Here is a 21,810-nt window from a genome sequence, read left to right as displayed (position 1 = left end):
CCGGCGCTGGAAAAGTGATAGGGTCAAGAGGGGGTGCGAGCGCCCGAGCTGCGGCTTGCACTGTTTTACTGCATAATGAACACAGAATTTCAATGTGTCAGACGTTTGTTGTAAATAGAAGCCGGTTGTGGCCGCGTTCCCCCATTAACTTTTATCTCAAAATGCTAATAAATTGCAAAGAGGAGAAGGAAACACATGATACTTAGAAGCAGGACTTGTTTATTGGGTTATTATACATGGCGGTTTCCGAGCCACAGTCATCGCTTCTTGACCTTACAATATAAATGCAGCCTGTGCCACTTACAGAGCCCGGAACGGACCGCAACTTGTAGGGGTTGTATCGGGTTATACATTCATCTCTTATCCACGTTATAGAGAATAAACACATGATCACAGGGTTCCCATGGCCGAGACCTGCATAATGAGGGACTAGACACCAGTGGGACCGCAGGGTTTTAGCTGGTAGGCGCTCCAAACGTCAATGTTGAGCAGAACAGAGCTGCATCCTGTGCTCTATAGACTTCACTAGGACTTCTGAAACCAAGAGATCTAGGGCCAATTGTTTAGAAAGTGGGGCCCTGGGCAAAACTTAAAGCGGGGCCCAAAAAGAAAACTATTTTATAAACAGTCACAGTCAGTAAGAGGCTCCCGTTAGCCCTGCACAATAATAACACTTTGTAGTTACAAGCAGTAAGGTAAGTATTTGTAATATGGGGCTGTAGGAGAATTATATAGACAGATTATAGGTAGATGGATGGTAGAAGATAAATATGAAAGACTATAGATTTATAGATACATAAATATAAAGTTGATTATAGATGAAGCAGCCAGAGCCATTTCCTGTCCTAGAAGTTTCTTAGCTCCAGATTTCTTGTGATTCTGATATTTGGCTTGTGTTTTGACTATTCTCTGCTCTTGTGATTTTTTATTATATCTATGCTCTTGGTACCAACTGTGCTCTGCTGCTCCTCTTCTCTGTTTGTATTGGCATGTGTTGTCTTTTTGTTTTACACATTGGCGCATGGTAGGAACATCTCCTAGTTGTTCCATACCGCTTAGGATATGTGAGGCAATCAGAAAGGGAAAGGTGGGAAGTGGGCATAGCATTTGGGCCCACTGCCTTTGTCTACTGTTCTAGTTGGTTTCCAGAACATGCATTACGTTCTCCTTAAGATTTGGGGAGAATGTTAAAGTAAAAGGTTATTTTCAGAATTAAAATATATACCCTATCCACTGGATAAGAAATAAATGTATTATTGTGGGGGTCAAACAGCAGAGACCCCTTGTAATCCGCACATTATGGGACTGTAGGCGCTGACTCCTATGGGACTTTCTGACCAGCTTTGAGAGATTTTTGATTTCACATCCTACAGACCATAGGGGGTCATAAACACTCCATGGTCATATATTTAGTCCCTATCCTGTAAATAAATGTTACCATGACGCAACCCCCTTTAAAGAATCTGTACATCACTACTGGATCTCTGTTTACGCAGACCTACACCGTTGTCCGACCAAAGCCGGTCGCCTGCTACAGCTTTGGTTTCCGCATCAGTCCAGCACCACTGGTCTCTGTATGCAGACACAGACCTGGTGGTGTCAGCCGGTACTGCAGCTGAATGAGAGCAGAGAGAGGCGACTATGAGCTGTTTATTATATCATAATATATAACAATATAAAAAAGTGTCTATATACCTGGACAACCTTTAATGAGCCACGCAGCCTATTGTGAAAGCTCCCGTTGTGTGATCCTGGTAAAAGTTTGACAACATTTCTTAAAAAGTGAGTGACTATTTATCACAGTTACTTTCTGTATACAAAAAAGTGCTGCGCTGAGCTTATTAAGCAGCGAGACGTGGAATCGCGAGGGTTTTGTGAGTTCTCACCTTTCGGGAGATGTAAATTGCAAGGGGAAAAAAAATCAAAACATGGTATCGTTATTAAGTTCTGGTGGAAGTGTAAATTGATGGAAGGTAAGAAAACAGTGAGCGCAGCTCTGAAGGCTTGCCGTGACCTTCATTTCCCAGGCAGAACTTTCTCTCTTGCCGGTTTAATTAACATTATTTCATAGTGGAAAGACTGATATTCCTCCTTATGTCTTATTACAAAATGTACTTTGTAATAACTTTGACTACAATACATCGGGTGGTGACAATGGGGGTCATTTACTAAGGGCCCGAATCACATTTTTACGGCGGGTTAACCGAATATTTCCGATTTGCGCCGATTTTCCCTGAATTGCCCCTGATTTTTGGTGCACGCGATCGGATTGTGGCGCACCGGCGCTGGCATGCACGCGACGGAAATCGGGGGGCGTGGCCATGCAAAAACCTGACGGATTCGGAGAAACCGCCGCATTTTTGAAAAAAAAGTGTCGCTGGACACGCGCTTACCTGCACCCAGCAACGGATCGTGAACTCTGGCGGACCTCGACGGACTTCAGCGCAGCAGCGACACCTGGTGGATGTTGGAGGAACTGCCTTAATGAATCGCCGGAAGACCCGAATCCTCCGCAGAGAACGCGCCACTGAATCGCGTCAGGACCGGGTAAGTAAATCTGCCCCATTATCTCTGCAGGAAACTGGGATTCTGGGAGTTTCTGAGACTTTCCAGGCTTCTCTTTAGCGGGGAGAGATAAAAGCCAAATAGAGATTATGGGACACTTATCGTTACCTTCAGTAGTTTGTATGTTCTCTCCTTGTTTGCACTGGTTTCCTATCACAGTCCAGACATGAGCGATAAGAAGACCAAAATTGTGAGTAAAGCTGTGTAAAGTACCATGGGATATACTGCCACAGTGTACTGTACAGGTGTAATGAAAAAACATGCAGATAAAAAATGCTTTTAAATAGATAAGTGTTAAAAGTTTTGTTCTGGACAAGGAAAACTATTTAAAAAATCCTCATTAGTGTTAGGAAGAACAAGGAGTCCCTGAAGTGACAATGTGACCCCCATAGAGCCCTGATCTCAGCATCAGTCAGTCTGAGATAACATGAAGAGACAAAATAAAGGGAACAAGCTTACATCCACAGAAGATCTGGGCTTAGTTCTCCAAGATGTCTAGAACAACCTTTCTGCCAAGGTAATATGGCCCCACTGAGCTCGATGTCATCATCATCATCCAGTCTGTCAGAGATAACATGAAGAAGACAGAATAATTGGAAAAAGCTTACTTCCACAGAAGATCTGGACTTAGTTCTCCTAAATGTCTAAAACAACCTTTCTGCCAAGGTGATATGGCCCTACTGAGCCCAGATGTCATCATCATCACCCAGTCAGTCTGGGATAACATGAAGAGACAGAATAAAGACAACAAGCTTACATCTGCAGAAGATATGGGCTGAGTTTTCCAAGATGTCTGGAACAACCTTTCTGCCAAGGTAATATGGCCCCACTGAGCCCTGATGTCATGATCATCATCATCTGGTCTGTCTGGACTAACTTAGGAGACATAATAAAGTAAACATGGTTTCATCCACAGAAGATCTGAGCTTAGTTCTCTGAGATGTCTGGAACAACCTTTCTGCCGAGGCGATATGACCCTTCTGAGCCCTGATGTCATCATCATCATCATCCAGTCAGTCTGGGATAACATGAAGAGATAGAATAGAGGGAACAAGCTTACATCCACAAAAGACAAAAGATCAAAGCTTAGCTCTCCAAGATGTCTGGAACAACCTTTCTGCCAAGGTAATATGGCCCCACTGAGCCCTGATGTCATGATCATCATCATCTGGTCTGTCTGGACTAACTTTAGGAGACCTAATAAAGTAAACACGCTTTCATCCACAGAAGATCTGAGCTTAGTTCTCTGAGATGTCTGGAACAACCTTTCTGCCGAGGCGATATGGCCCCACTGAGCAGTGATGTCATGATCATCATCATCTGGTCTGTCTGGACTAACTTTAGGAGACATAATAAAGTAAACACGCTTTCATTCACAGAAGATCTGAGCTTAGTTCTCTGAGATGTCTGGAACAACCTTTCTGCCGAGGCGATTTGTCCCCACTGAGCCCTGATGTTATCATCATCATCATCCAGTCTATCTGCGTTAACATGAAGTGACAGAATAATGGGAAAAAGCTTACATCTGCAGAAGATTTGGGCTTAGTTCTCCAAGATTTCTGGAACAACGATTCTATCCATTTTCTTCTGGATGTGTCTAGAAATGGTGATATGGTGCCTGATGCATTGATATCATCCAAGGCATCTAAGCAGCCTACATCCACAAATTACCTGTACCTAGGTTGTTCCAGGCATCCTGGAGAACTACCTACTGGGTTCCTTCACAAACTGTCTGGATGTTTATGTAGAACAATTCATGATGTATAAAGGTAAAGATGGGTCACACCGAATATTTATTGGATTAAGATTTATCTTTTTTTTCCACCCTGACTCTATTAATTGATATCCTTAAGCTAGTAATAATACTGCTGCATTATCCACCCCTGCCTAACACTTATGCACAGAGCTCTGTAACTAAATATAAACCAACTTGAAAAGTAACTTTTTCCTCCGACGGTTTTTCTAATAGAAACATCTCTGTTCCGATCATTACCTTGCCACAAAAAAACAAGCGATTGTAAGAGAAGGACACATTGCAACGTTCTAATTCTTTCATTTGTATTAGACATCGCTCCAACCTATCAGAATGATGATTTCTTAAAGACGGGTTAAGGTCTGGTATTGTGTTCCACAAACGTTCTCCGTTCTTGTACATCTTATTCGGCATTTGTTCTGTTCTTCTTCTGTGCGCTGGAAATTGTTAACAATCCGTCTGTGCATAATGTAATTGTAGAATGGAGTGACGCCATTGTTATGTGGGGACCTTGAAGTTTAACTAGGACAAGTGCCACGCGTCTGGAGGCGCCTTCCAGAAGAACGGGGAGACGTTTCAAAGCTTCCTGATATTACATTGTGACAATGGAATCTGCTTCTGCCAGAAGTCACTTATTATAGGAAATGTTTATTTCACTCATTAGAGGGAACCTCTGAATATTCGGATATGACAAATCTAATAGATGAGAAATATTTCTCACCACAGAAGAAGCGAAGAATCCGAGTGACATCATCTTCGTACAGAGGAGGGCGATGTCGGGTGTGTGGCCCCTCAATAATATTTTTTACTTATATCAAACACATGTGACACGAAGACGGAACAAATATTTGTAAACAATTTTTTTTTCATTTATTTTTCCTTTTTTTTTTCCAAGCGAGAGTTTGGGAGCTGCAATCATCTGATTTCTTCTCATATTAATGGAAAGGTTGTCTCCATAAAGCTGACAGCTTCTGGCAGGACTATGCAGGACAAATGTAGGGGGGGTTCGGATTTATGCAACCCCTTAGATGGCACAGCTGGTACTGCCCGGGCATCTAAGGGGTCATGTCCAGGAGAGCGGACTGGCTGCCAGTTTTTAATGGGTTCTCCTTCTGGCACATCCTGGCCAACAATGGCCAGTTTCTCTAAGGTGCCTCTTAAAGGGGTTGTTCAAAATTGCAATGTTGTTTTTCTTTTTGGCCAAAGGGAAAAATAATAAAGACCTTTTTACGTATCTCAGTCCCTATCTCCGGTTATCTTGTGGGTATATGAGCTCATAAGGCTCTAATGGTTGAATACTGTCCAAGTGATGCAAGTTCATGTTCATATTTTTACACAACCTGTGGCCAATAATTAAAAAAATTGTGTCAACCCGTGTAAGGGGACACCAGACCAGAAGTCGAAATGTGCGATAATCTTGTGCGCTGCCTTCTTCTATTTATTACAGTTGATCTAAAAAGTAACGTCTGTCCATTAACTTTAATTTTTCCAGATCATAAATTACTGATGATCCTTACCACTTTGTGTTTCTTTTGAGGTCGTAGGTTAAAATTGCATTTTTTGTTCTGTTTTTGCTAAATTTTTTGGCAGCAATCTACCATACACCTCAGATTCTATGGGGGTCATTTATCTCAGTCTGATGCACCCATGTTAGTGACTTTTTAGTGGGATATTTGTGCAATTTTTTGCGCCTTTTTCCAGCAGGTCGCCGGAGTTCACCGTGTAGCAGTTTCCTGGTTTGTGTCTAATTTGCCTTTGTATTTCTCCTGCTTCCAGATGTTTGCGCCTTATTTAACATTGTTGTGGACCTATATGGGCGCAAATAATTGCACAATAACGCCAGTCCTGACCGTGCTTAGGAAAGGCAATGGTGTGATTTAAGACAAAGACAAAGACAAATGAGGTGCAAAAAATAGACCCATAAAAGCCCCAAAAAGAGCTCAGAAAAGGGGGGGATAAAATAAATGACACCCTATTTATTTTCGCAGTGATCTGTTTGAATGTCTTTACCTCTACCTTGTACTGATACATATTACTTACCGAATCAAATACAAAGTTACTTGCATTAGTTGGAACTAAGGTTCTTGTGCCAGTTTTCTTTCGGACTTTGCACGTTTTTTAGGTGTAAACTTCTTGCACAGGTATTTAAGAAGTATTCGTGCCACAATTGTGTCGCACATGACCCTTTTGTGGTATGGCTACAATAGGCATCATGCAACACAAATTAGGGGGCATTCCGGTGCTCAGTCGGACCGTGTGCTGGATTTTACATTCAAAGGCCAACAGAAGTGTGTTGCATGCCCCATGTTAAAGGTACCCCCCAAAAAAGTTTGTTCACTCTGTCGGAGCAGTGCAGGGGCGCTAGATTCATAAAGAAATCCTGAATCTGGTGCCCCCTAGACACTAAACAGGCCACTGCATTTAATGGGCACTGTACTGTTCTTAGTAATTGTGCCCCATTGGAGCACATTTACTTACAATGCCGCTGGAGTTCACAGAGAGTCCATTGTCCATGTATAATGCTGCGTTTATGCGCATCACGATCGTGCACCTGAAATCTTGAATCTGTTGCTTCCCCGCTCAGGTCCGACAGAGTTTACCATCTATTTTGTGGTGCGCCTTTAACATAGGGCAAGCGACACAATTTCAAAGTTAAATACGCCACTCAGTCCGAATCATTCGGACTGTCCGATGGCACACCCCCTAATTTGTGTCGCATAAAGGGCAGCACAGCTGCGCCACAAAAGGGTTGTGTCCGCCACAATCACAGCGCACACACTTCTTACAAACCTGTGCAAGCCGGTTTAGCCATGAAGAACGTAAACAGTCCAACTAAAGTGCATCGCAAAGCCCTTTGTATATGTGCCCCAATGTGTCCACTATGGGACCACCACCGACCATGTACCATGTTTGTTATTAGATTTTCTTGTAGTAAGTTCAGATGGACTTTGGTCTCTCCCAAAAGCTTCTGCTGCCCCATCGCCCTCTCTATGTCTCATTATAAAACAGAGAATGTATTTCCAAAAAAATAAAGTTCTTAGTAATTTATTTACGAGTGATTATTTCATCTCGGACTGGGTATTGTGGGCCGTCCATCCATCACGCTGCGTTGCGCACCCTAGAAGCCTCCCGTAATCCGCAGATCACATCCACATATGCCTAATTAGTCAAATAATAACACGGAGCTATCAGTTAACTGTAAAGAACTGGGAATTGCGGAAACATAACACGTCTGTATTAAATTAGCGCAAGTCTTGGCTAATGTGCTCTCAAGGTGATACAACTAATTACATCCAGTCAATACAATGGAGAACATTGCCGGGTATATTTATGATGGTAAAACAATGTGATCCTCAAGTCAGACAAATGCTCAACACTTTTATGAACAAATTATATTTCCTGCATTGTATCATCCTAACCCTGCGCTCATTTATCTTCTGTTGAGCAATAGACAAGTGTTTTAAATTAGGAAGACAGGAAATTCAGAAGAAGAAGAAAAAATATGTTCTCTGTGCCGCGTCCTTTTAGGTCCACGTAATTGTGATAAATACTGAGCTGCAGCTATTGACTGGACGCATTAGGTTCAAAGAGCTTCATTATCATAATGTAAATAGCTATGAGTGATGAAACAGCATGGGCTTCAATAGCCCCTAGGGGTCCCAGCGCTCCAGGGGATCTACCAGCCGCTCTATCAACATCCTCATTAACTTTGGTATCTACAGTCTTAGGCCTCATGCACATGAACGTGTATGCACTACGGGCTGCAAATAGGGGAACATTTTTTACAGAACATCTGTATGAATTGATGGAGCTGCATCACAATCCGAACAGGAACAAGACATGCTCTATATTTTGTGGAGTGGGCGCAGGGCTCATGGTGCGCTGACAGTTGGTGCATGCATCGTACCTTACCGCCCCGTGGCCATGCACAACAGAAATATTTGTGGGTATAGCTCACAGCCCCCAAATATGGGCGTGTGCAAGAGGCCTAAGTATCATAAATCCTCCCACACTCTCTGCACTGAGATTTACAATACCTCCATATCTTTCCCACTCCTCAGGATATCATTAACCTCTTACTGACAGATGACCATAAAGTTGGGCGGGATGCAGAGAAACCTGCAGATGCGGAGAACACAGTATTCTCCTAGCACATGTCTATACAGAAGAGATTTGGGAACAAATCCACAGACGTCTCTGGATTCACTCCTTACTCTGCATCACTGGTATCTAATCTGTATTATACTGATATCTACCATTCATAAAACTGTATCTAAGATACTATGTTAGAACAATAGTCTTGTAATATGCTGCCTCCAATATATACCATTTTTTGTATTATTTTTTGGGTGGGGGTTATTTTTGGAGTTTAGTCCTAGAGCTGGAGGCAGGATTTCTTGTGCCCAGAACAACAGATCCGATTGCTGCCCAAGTCCCCTCATGTTAGTGCCCTCCCGACACTCAGCAACGACATCCAAAGATCGACCAGATCTTGTAGTGAACAAACCAGACTGACGTCAAACATGTTCAGTACGAGATCGGAGTGTATATATATGTATATTTATATGTATAATTTGTTTATTTATTTAGATGTGATATCTCTAGATGTAATTGTACAATACAATACAACTTTATTGATCCCCTGGGGGGAAATTCTTTACATCAAGGTTCATCCAGTTACTACACAGAGGAAAGATTCCCTGCTAAGCGTATTCACTAAAGTGACTACAAACAGTGGGGCACATTTACTTACCCGATCCCGCGGTGCGTTGTCCGACGAGGATGAAGTCCGGCGCGATTCACTAAGATTGTGCGCCCGATATCTTGCATGTGTCGCTTCCCAGCTGAGGTCCACCGGAGTTCACCTTCCTCTTCCCGGTGTATGTGAGTGCATTGTCTTGCGACACAATTTGAATTTTAAATCCTGCGCGTTGTCTGAATCCGCCAGGTTGTCCAACGGACACGCCCCCGATTCTTGTTGTATAAAAGTCGGCGCCAAAATCTGATCACTTGCGCCAAAAACCCCTGTTAAATGCAGCGCAAAACAGAAATAGTCGGGAAACCCTACGGAAATACGGTGTGCGGACCCTTAGTAAATGTGCCCCAGTGTCTCCCACCCGGAGGACCTGAGACTCTAACCCTAACCGATAAATAGTCTATAGACTTCTATAACATTTTTTTAATACTCAAATTCTCCTGTGGAGGCGCTGTTGGTATACAGATTACAACAGATTGGGGGAGTCTTTGGAACAGGAAATGTTAGATCATTTTGAGAGGGTCAAAAGGAGGATAGTTCAAAGAGAAAAGCCTTTAATCTAAATAGATTTTCATAAACTTCATAGAGCATTGCCTCTATCCCTTCATTGTCCCTCTACATGCCTGTAAACCTAAGCAATGAGGTCCTAAAGCTGTATGCAAATGACCTGTGAAATGTCCAATGAGTCATCGGCATTTTCAAGCTGTCCAGCTACACCCCCAGTGCTTGACTGACAGCTGCTCCATGTAATGGCTGATCCATGTGCTTGCTTGTGGCCACGCCCCCTGCAGCCTGTGTGTGCATGTGTATTTGTATGTGAAAGATGCAACAGCTCCAGGCAGCCATGTTATAGCAGAACATGTCAGGTACTTGTGTAGCTGTAGCTTGTGTAGTCTGTGTATCACACATATGTATTAGGAGGATGTAACATGTTAGCAGATACACTCACTATGCTTTACTATACATTACACACAGACATGAGCAGGGGGAGGAGAGGGGAGTGACATCACTGCCTCTGACCATGTGACCAGCCTCATTTACATAATAAAGAAATGATGATTTTACAATGAATAATGTATGAAATGACTAGATAAAGGCTGGGATGGGATCCTTGTGAGCTGCTCCAACAGGTAGTAGTGACAGGACTAGTGGCACAGACCTGATGACAGGTGTCCTTTAAATACATTATTTAAGTTTTTTTATTAGATTTTTTGTATTCTGAATATGTCTATAAGATTTCTGCTCATGGAATTCCGCATTTGATACAATTTTCTAGCTACTATATCGACATGGGGGCAAAAAAAATCAAAAACTTCCACAAGGGATTCCCGTTCTTGTTACTAACTAAGAGCTTATTTCAGACAAGACAAAGTTGCTCCATTTGCATAATTTGTTTACACTGTTATTTTGTTCAATATGCAAATGAGCGCGCAGTAATTATCAGCCGCTCATTGTTTGTCGCCTTTCTATTATTTATCACAGATTTCTGAAATATCTCCTTTGCCTCCCAGCAACTTTTGAAGTTTACGATACAAGAGACGGCAGTGACCTGGTTTCCTGATTAACAAGGGACGGATGGTTGCGGGATATTGTGAGCGTCCTGTCAATGTCAATCTTCGCTTCCATTATCCGGGATAGAAAGCTTGTCAGAGGCTCCGGACAAGACAACATCAACAACGAGAGGTCGCTTTGTGACTGGGGGGGAGGGCACCGGTGCAATGAAATCAATTAGCTGTGGATTAATTGTCCTCCGCTGGTATTTACGGAAGCCCCCGCTCGCATTCCACTCATCAGCGCCATTCACAATACTTTCATATATCGAATCAGACATCTCAATCAGCAGCCAGAAAAGTTGTTTGCTTTAATTAATAAGCATGTATGATGATCAGGAATGATTTTAATTTATATTTACAGACTCATTCGACACATGCCAAATTACATTTCTTTGTGTAATTAGATTTGTGTGCGCCGCTGCAAAACGTGTCATTTACACTGTCGACAGAATGGAGTGCGTACGTTGTGATTGCAGCGCAAAGTCCCCGAAGACTGATTGATATTTAGACAATTCCTGTATTCTCTCCGGTATAAGTGGATGAATAAGGGAAATGAAGCCTTCATTTATTTTCTGCAATGCTGAATGTAAAAAATGTGTTTTCCGGTCTAGAGGGTCCATTGTGTGTCCTGAAGAACCATCATCAGGAAAGAGACATCTATCGCCGGATGTATTCTTAGGGTTCATGTACATTAGATGAGATAATGCAGTGAGTATGGACCTTCTATATCACTGTCAGGGCCGGCGTTAGCACTAGGCATACCCGGGCAAATGCCTGGGCCCAGGGCTGCTGAGGGGGCCCACATAAGGCTGTAGATAAAGGAATCCGTGGGTTTAGGGTGACTTTATATAAAATAACAATGAGGGGGCTGTTTGGGATGATAAACTATGGAATATTTTAGGGAACAGGAGACTGTTTCATTTCAGAATTTTTAATCAGATCACTGCAAAGGGGCCCACTAAGGCGCAGTCGCCCACGGGCCTACTGAAACCTATAGCCGACCCTGAGATTTGACTGACCCTGAGGAAGGTTTAACTGGTTCCCTCGTATTCACCCTTTAACCCCCACATGGGGAACAGGGTTTTACCGCAGGTAAAATAACAGGTTGCTACCCCATGGAATAGTGTCTGTTATCTGATATCTGATTTTAAAGGCCAATAATGAAGATGCATAAATCTCGAGCTTCTCCCAGCAAATACATTCTTAGGGTTCATAAATATATGAGAACATAATATATTGTATATAGACCTACTTTATGGATTTAAAGGGCTAAACCGAAATAACTTAAATAACGAGTCTCCTGGTAGAAAACCTTCAACCCCCATCTCTCTGGACCTTGCTACAGGTTGCTACCCTTTGGAATAGAGTCTGTTCAGTGATAGCTCACCGGATTAGTATGAAAGGTCAATATGAGTCTTTAAAGACCATCAGGTAGTCTAGCTACTCACAGTGGATACATCCATAGGAGGAGATTTATTCTAAGTATCTTAGACCAGAACTGTTCTAGTTTTCCCACAGCTGTTTATAAAATGAAAGCTGAGCTCTGATTGGTTCCCATTTGGCAACTAGAACAGTTTTGCCTGGGAAACTTGATAGATCTCCCTCATAGTGGCCATGCATGGGGTAGTACACACTACAGAGGCAAAGACCTATTGTGAAAGTTAATGGAATCGAGATATTGCTAAATCTTAGGATTATTGTCCAACACTTTCCCAAATTAGGGATATGTATACAGGGCAGACAGCACAGTCTCATCAGAATTATATGATCAAGTCAAGAACAATGCACCTTACCCTGAGAGAGAAGCTGTCTATATATATATATGTTATTAATATGAGAAAAATTATGTAGATACATGGTAGTATATGACAAATAATATATATACAATATATATACAAATAATAAAAAATGCTAAATTATTTGTAAAAAAAAAAAAAAAAGATAATATTGGATCAAGATCAGAAGATCAGAAGTTAAAAGTAGATGAAAAGTTATACAATTTTCCAATATACTTTCAGTATCAATTCCTCACAGTTTTCTAGATCTCTGCTTGCTGTTCAGTTTACTTCCACTGGATAGAAATCTGTCCATGGTCACGTGATGTCACGCAGGTGTGCGGCTCGTTAGTATCATAGAGAGTGATCAGAGCTGTGTGATATAACGAGCCGTGTGATCATGGACAGATTTCTATCCACTGGAAGTAAACAAAAAGTTTCCTATAGCAGGAAAGCAAGCAGAGATCCAGAAAACCGTGAGGAATTGATACAGAAAGTATACTGGAAAATTATATAACTTTTCCATACACAAATCATATCAATTATTTTCTAAAAGTGGACGATGCCTTTAAAGGAAACCTACCACTTGAAGTGGCAGGTTTCAGAAGAAAATACCGAGCACCAGCTCAGGGTGAGCTGGTGCCGGAGCTTATTTTTGTTTTTTTAAACTTTATAGCTGGCGCAGGCAGGTACGCGCTCGGCGCTTACCATGCGCTCGGCTCTCCTTCACTTACTATGTAGCCGCGCGCACGGTAAGCGCCGAGCGCGTACCTGCCTGCGCCCGCTATAAAGTTTAAAAAGTGTTTTAAACCGCAATACAGCGGTTTAAAACACTAACAAAAATACCTGCCACTTCAAGTGGTAGGTTTCCTTTAAGGACCCCAATTTTTAATTGAATTTGATACAGTGGGGCTTATTTACTAAGGGTTGCGGATCGCACTTTCGTCAGACTGTTCGCCATTTACGGGATTTGCTCAGCTGTGACAGGTATTTAACAGTGGTATGTGATCGGATTGTGGCGCAGTTGTGCTGGCTTTCATGCGACAAATTGGGGAGGGGGTTGATCCGATGGATTCAGACTGAGCGCCGGATTTATCTTTCAAATTTTGTCGCCAGACAATGCACTTACATGCACCAGGAAGAAGAAGGTGAACTCCGGCGGACCTGAGCGGGGAAGCGACACATGCAGAATATTGGGCGCACGATCTTAGTGAATACACTGACAATGCACTTTCGGTGGACTTTCGGTGCACTCGTTGGACCGGGTAAGTTAATGTGCCCCAATCTCTTGCAAACAATTGCCAACAGAGGACCAAAGAGGCCTAAAAGTACTAAATATGCCTAAAATGAGCCAATATTACCAAATAATGGGGGTCATTTACTAAGGGCCCGATTCGCGTTTTCCCGACGTGTTACCCGAATATTTCCGATTTGTGCCGATTTCCCCTGAATTGCCCCGGGATTTTGGCGCACGCGATCGGATTGTGGTGCATCGGCGCTGGCATGCACGCAATGGAAATCGGGGTGTGGCCGAACGAAAACCCGACGGATTCGGAAAAACCGCCGCATTTTTAAAAAAAAAAAGTGTATAATGAATCCCTGCCGGACCCGAATCCACCGCAGAGAACGCGCCGCTGGATCGCGAATGGACCGGGTAAGTAAATCTGCCCCATTATGTCTTATTTATATCCTATTGATATCTGACGCCAAATGGAAAGGTGAGGTGAGGACACGTCTGTACATTAATAAACATTGGATCAAGGTGGATTCTGCATCTTTACAAACGGTCCCAATCACCTCCCTATAAAGTGTAGCGAGACATTTGTGTCTTCAGCATCTTTTATGGTAAAACAAAACAACTGAAGGGTATTTGATGACAATGCAGCGACGGGATGGCTTTCCCTTTCAGATGCTTCGTCGTTCCACTCCGGAATGTGTTCAATGTAAATGAACCTTTTTATGTATCCAGAAATGCAAAGATCCCAAACGTGTACAAGCTCCACTGAGGTGTCATTGAAGAATTACACGTCTGTCACGGCTGGCTCTGTTTATGATCCGGCGGCCATTTATCTTCCACCTTTCTCCTATTTTATGTTTCTTTGTGGCATTTAGCTTTTTTTTCTGCTTTTTTTTTGCTGCATTGTGATTCCTTTATTCGCACATTTTGTATTAGACGTATTTAAAGTTCCTTGTTTCTTTGGGGAGATCTTCAATCACAGTCACTTCTCCTGCTACAAGTCGGTGATTTATTTACAGCTTCTTGTATGTGGCAGATGATGATATTTGCTACAAATAATTCTTTATATTCCTATATAAAATCTGTGAATATTTTTGAATAACCTGTGATGGTTTTATTAGTTTTCATGGTTAAAATGTTTAACCTTTTTTTATGTTTGACATTATTCTAGATCTGATGCTTAGAGACAGGGCTAGATTATTATTGGATGGAGGCCACTGGTCACAAAACCTGGTGGGGCCCCACTGAATGTAGCCAAGACATTACTATTCTAAATTATCATTAATATTCTAAAAACTAGTAAAAACTACTAGCACTGCTTCGCCTCCTCTCACAGATTGGGCTGAGTGATCGGTGAGGAAGTAAACCTGACACTGATTGGTTAGGACTTGGTTGGATACCAGTTAAACCAACCAGTGTTAAGTATCAGGGGGGATCAGGTGACACTCTGCATGCAGCGCAGCTCCTGAAAATGAGATTGAGTGCAGATTGAGTGCCATGTAGAGCAAAGTGGTGGGGGCCCCAGGGCGCACACCCCTGGATCCCTCCCTATAATCCGGCCCTGTTTAGTTGGGTTTTACAGGCTCAAATCTGAACTGAAATACCCAGTGGCTTTGTCGGCAGCATTTAAAGGTATAGGTTTGCTCATTACTAGTTAACACCTGCAATTGGCACCAATCACTCTTTAAATTCTACCAACAAAGTCATCAATGGCATTTTCCCCAGGATCGCCGCTCCCTGTGATCTGCAGGATTGAGCCCAAACACCGAACCCCAGACTTCTGGCTGAATGGGTTATGATGGGTCGTCGTCCAGTTTCTAAGGGGTTCTCTCACTTTTGGATGACCAATCCCACAAAACATCCACAAAGGTTATATGGAAACATCTTGCACTGTGCTGCTGAGCACGAACATCCAGAAACCGACATGTGCAGCTTTTTAATCAGTAGCATAAAGATCATTCTGAAAATTTTTCTTGACCAATTCTCAGGTGTAAAAGTCTTTAGTTCAGAGTATCATGAGAGGTTTGATCTGTTCAATTATATTTGTAGACAGATTTTCTAAAGAGACAAGGAATTTGATTGATGTAGACATTTTTATTTTTTTTTTTAATTTATTTAATTCAAGATTAAACAACCAAATAAATAAATAAGTAAATACAAGCAAATTTTACATCTTTATAACAACTTTTATTTTTTATGACCTTTTATTTTCTGATATTTCATATGATTTTAGACAAATAAACATTAGACTTGTGCTGAAATAAAAATGTATAAATGCTTAAGAAAGAACGTAATCCTCAAAATGTTTAAAAAAAAAAGTGTTAAAAAAGGTTAATAGATGTTTCTGTTTGCAATGAAGATAATCAGGAAAGTAATAATTTCATAATTTTTGTTGTTTGTGTTTTTGTTTATTTGGTTGCGAGTTGAAAGGGAAAACATATTACGCTGAGACATGTAAGGTCGGCCGTGGATTTGGGATGAATTATAAGATGATTATATGTATGAGCAAGAAGAAGAAATCGCCAACATAAGACATTTGTTTTTCCTCATTTGCCGGGCACTAAGTCCATTTGGAAAGAGAGAGAAGACAAATTCCCAGAGACGGCCTTTGATGGCTAATAAAAATAAATGGAAGTGGGTAATGGAAGGTCACAGCGCGAGGAGCCGGCGCAGCTTAAAATATTAAATTGTAATGGTGAAGAAAGACTAAAGGGCTTAGACGAAATTAACAAAGGTGGATTACTCCGATATGGGATTGTAAAATACAGCAGATGGCGAAGACCAAGATTTCAATAATCTACGTTTAGTAGAAAGTACCGGTATGTAATCCATTCACCAGATTACTGTATGTCCACGTCTATCACAATGTATATTAATGCAATAGACGAGCTCAACCACAAATTTCATTGTATCGATGTTCTCCAAAGGCATTTCGCTATCCTAACCCCAAAAAACAAAACTCTGCGGCTCTTCTCCTCATAATAAGACACCACTGATGGAATAGAGGACCTCTTAGAACCTGTACATGACTCCCACCATAAGTGACCCACCCAGAGCCGTAGCCCAACAGCTCTTCTCTTCATAATAAGACATCATCAGTAGAGGACCTAGAATTTTTGAACTGGTGTCCAGCCCCTTTAGGTTACGCCTTAGGGATGAACCCTTGTTGGTCTCATCGATTATTCTACTGGGTGAAAAGAGGTGACTAAGGATCTGATCAGCTCACCCAAGACAGCCGATTTCCACGCGGCCATGTTCGCTTGCAGCCCTGATCCACATGTGACCCACATATAACCACAGAAGAAATAATCATAACATTCGATCCAGCACTTGGTTAAAAGTCTTGAATCCATTTAATTTACTTCGACAAAATATCCACATACTGTATATCCACATATAACGCCTACGCATTTCGAGCGTTACCTCACGCTCTTAGTAATGGCTGTTGCGTGTCTGGTTTGTAACCCTTACATTTCCATCTAGGTTTCAAATTAAAATAGTATAAATAAATACACAAAAGACAGGAAAAGTGTTGAATAACAAAAAGTAATTTCTGAAAAACAGCATCTGTTTATATGGAGCTAAACATACATCTATTTGTACAAATATAATCCTATTATGTGTCAATACAGGCAGTCCCCGGGTTACATACAAGATAGGGTCTGTAGGTTTGTTCTTAAGTTGAATTTGTATGTAAGTCGGAACTGTATATTTTATCATTGTAATCCCAGCCAGAACTTTTTTGGTCACTGCGACAATTGGATTTTTAAAATGTTGGGTTGTCATAAGAATCAACATTAACAATAAATCTTCATTACAGACACATGTGATAACTGTTACAGCTGTTTATTGTAGCCTAGGACTAAAGTACAAGAAATTACCAATATCCAGAGGTCCGTTTGTAACTAGGGGTCGTATGTAAGTCGAGTGTTCTTAAGTAGGGGACCGCCTGTATAAGATTTCGTAACAACCAAAAATTCCATTAAATATCATCCGTTATTTCGCATGCATTTCCTATGACACAATTAACGCACAGTGTGCATTGGTACCAAGTATGTAGTATAAAAACTTATGGAAGACAACATGAGCAGACCGATGAGTAGTAATGTGCAAAATATGCACATGAGAGGTGGACTGGATTTCTACAGGCTCATATTATCAGTGATGAAACATAATTTCATGTTTATAATACATGCCTTTGGGAAACCTTGAAAATCCAAGACACTTCTCTGTCCAATAACAATCTTCTGCTGTCGCCTCCCCTCGGTGGGTGTTGAACATGTTCGAGTATTCCCGTCATGTTTTTCATAGAAATGTCTGGACACTCCAGATGCCACCCAGACATGCAACAGCCATGACTAAGAGCATCAGGTAAAGTTCAAAACGCGTGGATATTTTACCAAAGTAGATAAAATGGATTGAAGTATTTTAACTGAGCGCTGGATCCAATCTTCTGATTACAGGCAGTCCCCGGGTTACGTACAAGATAGGTTTGTTCTTAAGTTGAATTTGTATGTAAGTCAAATTGTATATTTTATCATTGAAATTCTAGACAAAATTTTTTTTGCACCAGTGACAATTGGAGTTTAAATTTTTTTTGCTGCAATGGGACAAAGGATTATCAATAAAGCTTCATTACAGACACCTTACAGCTGATCAGTGCAGCCTGGGACTACAGTAAAGCATCCAGAGAGGTCAAGAGAGGTCACAGTGGGCAGAGGGGTCCGTCTGTAACTAGGGGTCGTCTGTAAGTCGGGTGTCCTTAAGTAGATGACCACCTGTATTTCTTCTGAAAAGAACCTGTGCCTGAAGCGCACAGAGCTTTAGCCCGACTACTCTTCTGTAATACAGTAAAAGATTTTCCATAATTCTTGTGCTGTGGCCCAGGAGCTTTAGGTCCTTGCTCTGGGCTCAGCACTTGTTGGTAGTACTAAGAACTGCTACCATTGTAGGAATTGATTTATTACTGTACAGTAGGATGGGGATTGGTCTTAATGGAAGAAAGTGAACAATCTGCTGTCCTGCTTATAATCCTAACACATTTTCATCTTCTATGGGGCCCCTCTTTTCTTGTCCCTTTAAGGCAGGGGCGTAACTAAAGTGTTAGCAGCCATAGAAGCTGCTATTGGGCCCACAGTGTCAGGGGGCCCAGCATCCAACCTGACACACTCAAAAGTAGAAGATGTCCACCATTGTATACATATTATGCTACACATTGTACAGCACAATATGTATATAACATACTGTATATATGGTGTGTATATGTTGCTTGGCGTGTGTATATACTGTAAATCTGTTTGTGCATGGCACTGTTTGTGCTTATATATCATATATGATATTTAGTTGTAGGTGATCATTTGCGTTGCAATACATGTTATATTAATTTTGTTTGGCCCCACACTGAATAAGCAGGGGGTAACAGTGAAACATGAAGACTCTACATCACTGCATGAAACAGGGGGTCGATACAATGTGACGCTCCTGGGAAGATCAGAAAACTTTCCAATATGTTCAATATTTCATCCCTGAGAACTGAGACTGTTGCCAGAGTCTAATTCTACGAGACGTCAATGGGACACGACTTCAGCTCAGAAAACTACAACTGACACTAAGTAGCGGAGGAATGTGGGAGAATCTCCTAATAGATTTTGATGGATTTTCACAGGGATCAATACAATATCATTGATCTATGCAAAAGCCAAATCAATGAATAGAAATCAATGGGAAGGTGTTACGGGTGCTCAATGGTGGGAGAAGCCATTAGTTTTGTCTACAACCTTGGGCTAGAGACAAGTTTCAGAAAGGTCGATTTTAATGCATCCGAAATCCAAATTAGACTGAACACATCTATATGATCCCTTCAGTTTATTACAGAGGCCGTAAGGTAGAACTGGATCCTCATAGAATGGACACCATCAATGTTCTGTTCTTAGTCTATTGGAAACTGCAGCAATAAATGTAGAATTCTTCTTACCATCGTGAAGGACGGAACTCTAAAGGAAATACAAATGTGAACAGAGCCGGTAATGGCCCCAACATTCGGCAATCAAAGCCATAATTATTGCACATTGACAACTCTGTAAGTACAATCCCCATAAGAGTAACAGCCACAATGCGCCTCAAAGGCCCCCTAGGAATATCAACCAATGGGCTTCACTGCAAGCAAAAGCCACAATGGCCCCTTGACATTAATGGCCCCAGTGACAGCCAGAGCCCCCCTATGAAAGTAAAACGCACTTCTGTCGCAATCTTTGTGGGCTCTCAACAGTCTTACACTGAGCCCCATCGATCTATTAGGTCGACTTTCTGACCCATCAACTGTGTTTTAGCAAAATCTCTTTGGGCATGTTCACATCAGAATTTTGGGCTGAACCTTTACATTTTTCTTCAAATACTACTGCAGGAAATGTTGGACTGGGAAACCTTGGGCCCAAAAAGTAAAATGATTCTATTGACACATTAGTGACTAGACCTTTGTAGATGCCAAGAGATTTGTCTTACTCCAGTGCCACAGTGTCCACCAGTGAATTTTCCATCCCAGACCTTAGATGTGCAGATTGTTTAGGCTAAAACGATGGGAGGGGGAGGCGGGCGGGGCAATGGAGCCTAAACAATTTGCAGGCCTAAAGCCTGGTCCAAAAAATGTTAGAATCTGTTGGACACTGGGACACTGTAGAGGTCTACCTTATCTATCCCACCACTACAGTCTTTACTCCATTGTTTTTGTCCTGTAACCTAAGGTATCTAAATAATATAATTATCCCCTGGTACTTGAGGGTCCATTTATGGATTTTGCATTGGGGCCCAGAAGCTGTAAAGGACATCCCCATGATGAAGGATTGTAAACCAAGCACACTGACATACTGGAGCGTGCCCCCTCTGGGGCAGGATCTGCTTTAATATTATGCAAATGAGCCTGGGGTGCTCCAGGCTCCATTAACACCTATGGAGCCCGGAGTCCCTCGGGCTCATTTGCATAATTAATTAATTAAAAGCCTTTTTTGTAAAAACAATGGCATAAGAAGTTAAAAGAAGATCAGATCCTACCAGAGGGGGCACACACCAGTATGTCAGTGTGCTGGGTGTACAATCCTTCATCCTGGGGGTAGATGTCCTTTACGTTAGATCTACTACACATAAGATAAAGTGCATTAGATTCTGCTGCTTGCCTTTAGGCGCCTGGGAGATGCAGGTATCATGGCTCTGGATCTAGAAGGGGTTAATGTAGGCTGAGTGACTCTTATCTGCATCTTTCACTCTCTACAATGGAATGATGTAATCAGATAAATTGTGGAATATATCCCAGAAAATACACGGCATGAACCTGCTGCTTTTCATTTAGCTGAACAATCAGCGTCGAGTCTTTGTGTTAAACACAGGATGATTGGCTGCGATGTGCGCACAACGCGCTCCGCTTCCCGTTTAGAATATCACAGCTGTTCGCGGCGTGATGGTTGTAATCATTGTTATTAGGGTGTTGGATTGGCATTCATATCTAATTAGCTCTCACATTCCATCCCATAACACACCTTTACACAACCCCGGGAGGCTTTCACAGAGCAGAAGCAGCTCAGCATTTCCCAGGATTTACCAATTCCAATCAATTTAGAAAAGTAAACGGCAAAAATTGTTAACTGTGTAATATATTTAACTACACAAAGTGGAATATTCCATCGTATCGTGGCCTCCCCCAGACTTATGTTATTCAGTCATATAAGAAATAAGTCAAGGAGCTGCCGAAGAACGGAGCGGAGATGTAACGTGAGTCACCTGATCTCCACGTCCATACAAGGCTATGGCATCTGAGATCCACACTGCACTGGACCTCCATATCCCTCAACACTCATGTGACTTTATTTATTACATTAAAAGTGGTAAATGAAGTAGCTACAGCTCCAAAAAAAACAGACAGGGGCAGATTTAGAATTTGAGAGGTCCAAAGGAAAGTTAATAATAATAATAATAATTATTATTGTTATTATTATTATTGTTGTTATTATTATGATACTACTGCTAATAATAATAAAAAAATAATAAAAACTAAAAGTAATAATAACAGTAATAATAATAATAGTAATACTAGTACTAATAATAATACTAATAATAATAGTAATAATATTAATAATAATAATTATTATTATTATTAGTATTATTATTGTTATGTTCAACTC

Source organism: Engystomops pustulosus, chromosome 9, assembly GCF_040894005.1.
Source record: "Engystomops pustulosus chromosome 9, aEngPut4.maternal, whole genome shotgun sequence".
Lineage (NCBI taxonomy): Eukaryota > Metazoa > Chordata > Amphibia > Anura > Leptodactylidae > Engystomops > Engystomops pustulosus.
The sequence above is the reverse complement of the archived record's forward strand: the minus strand, read 5'-3'. Positions refer to the sequence as shown.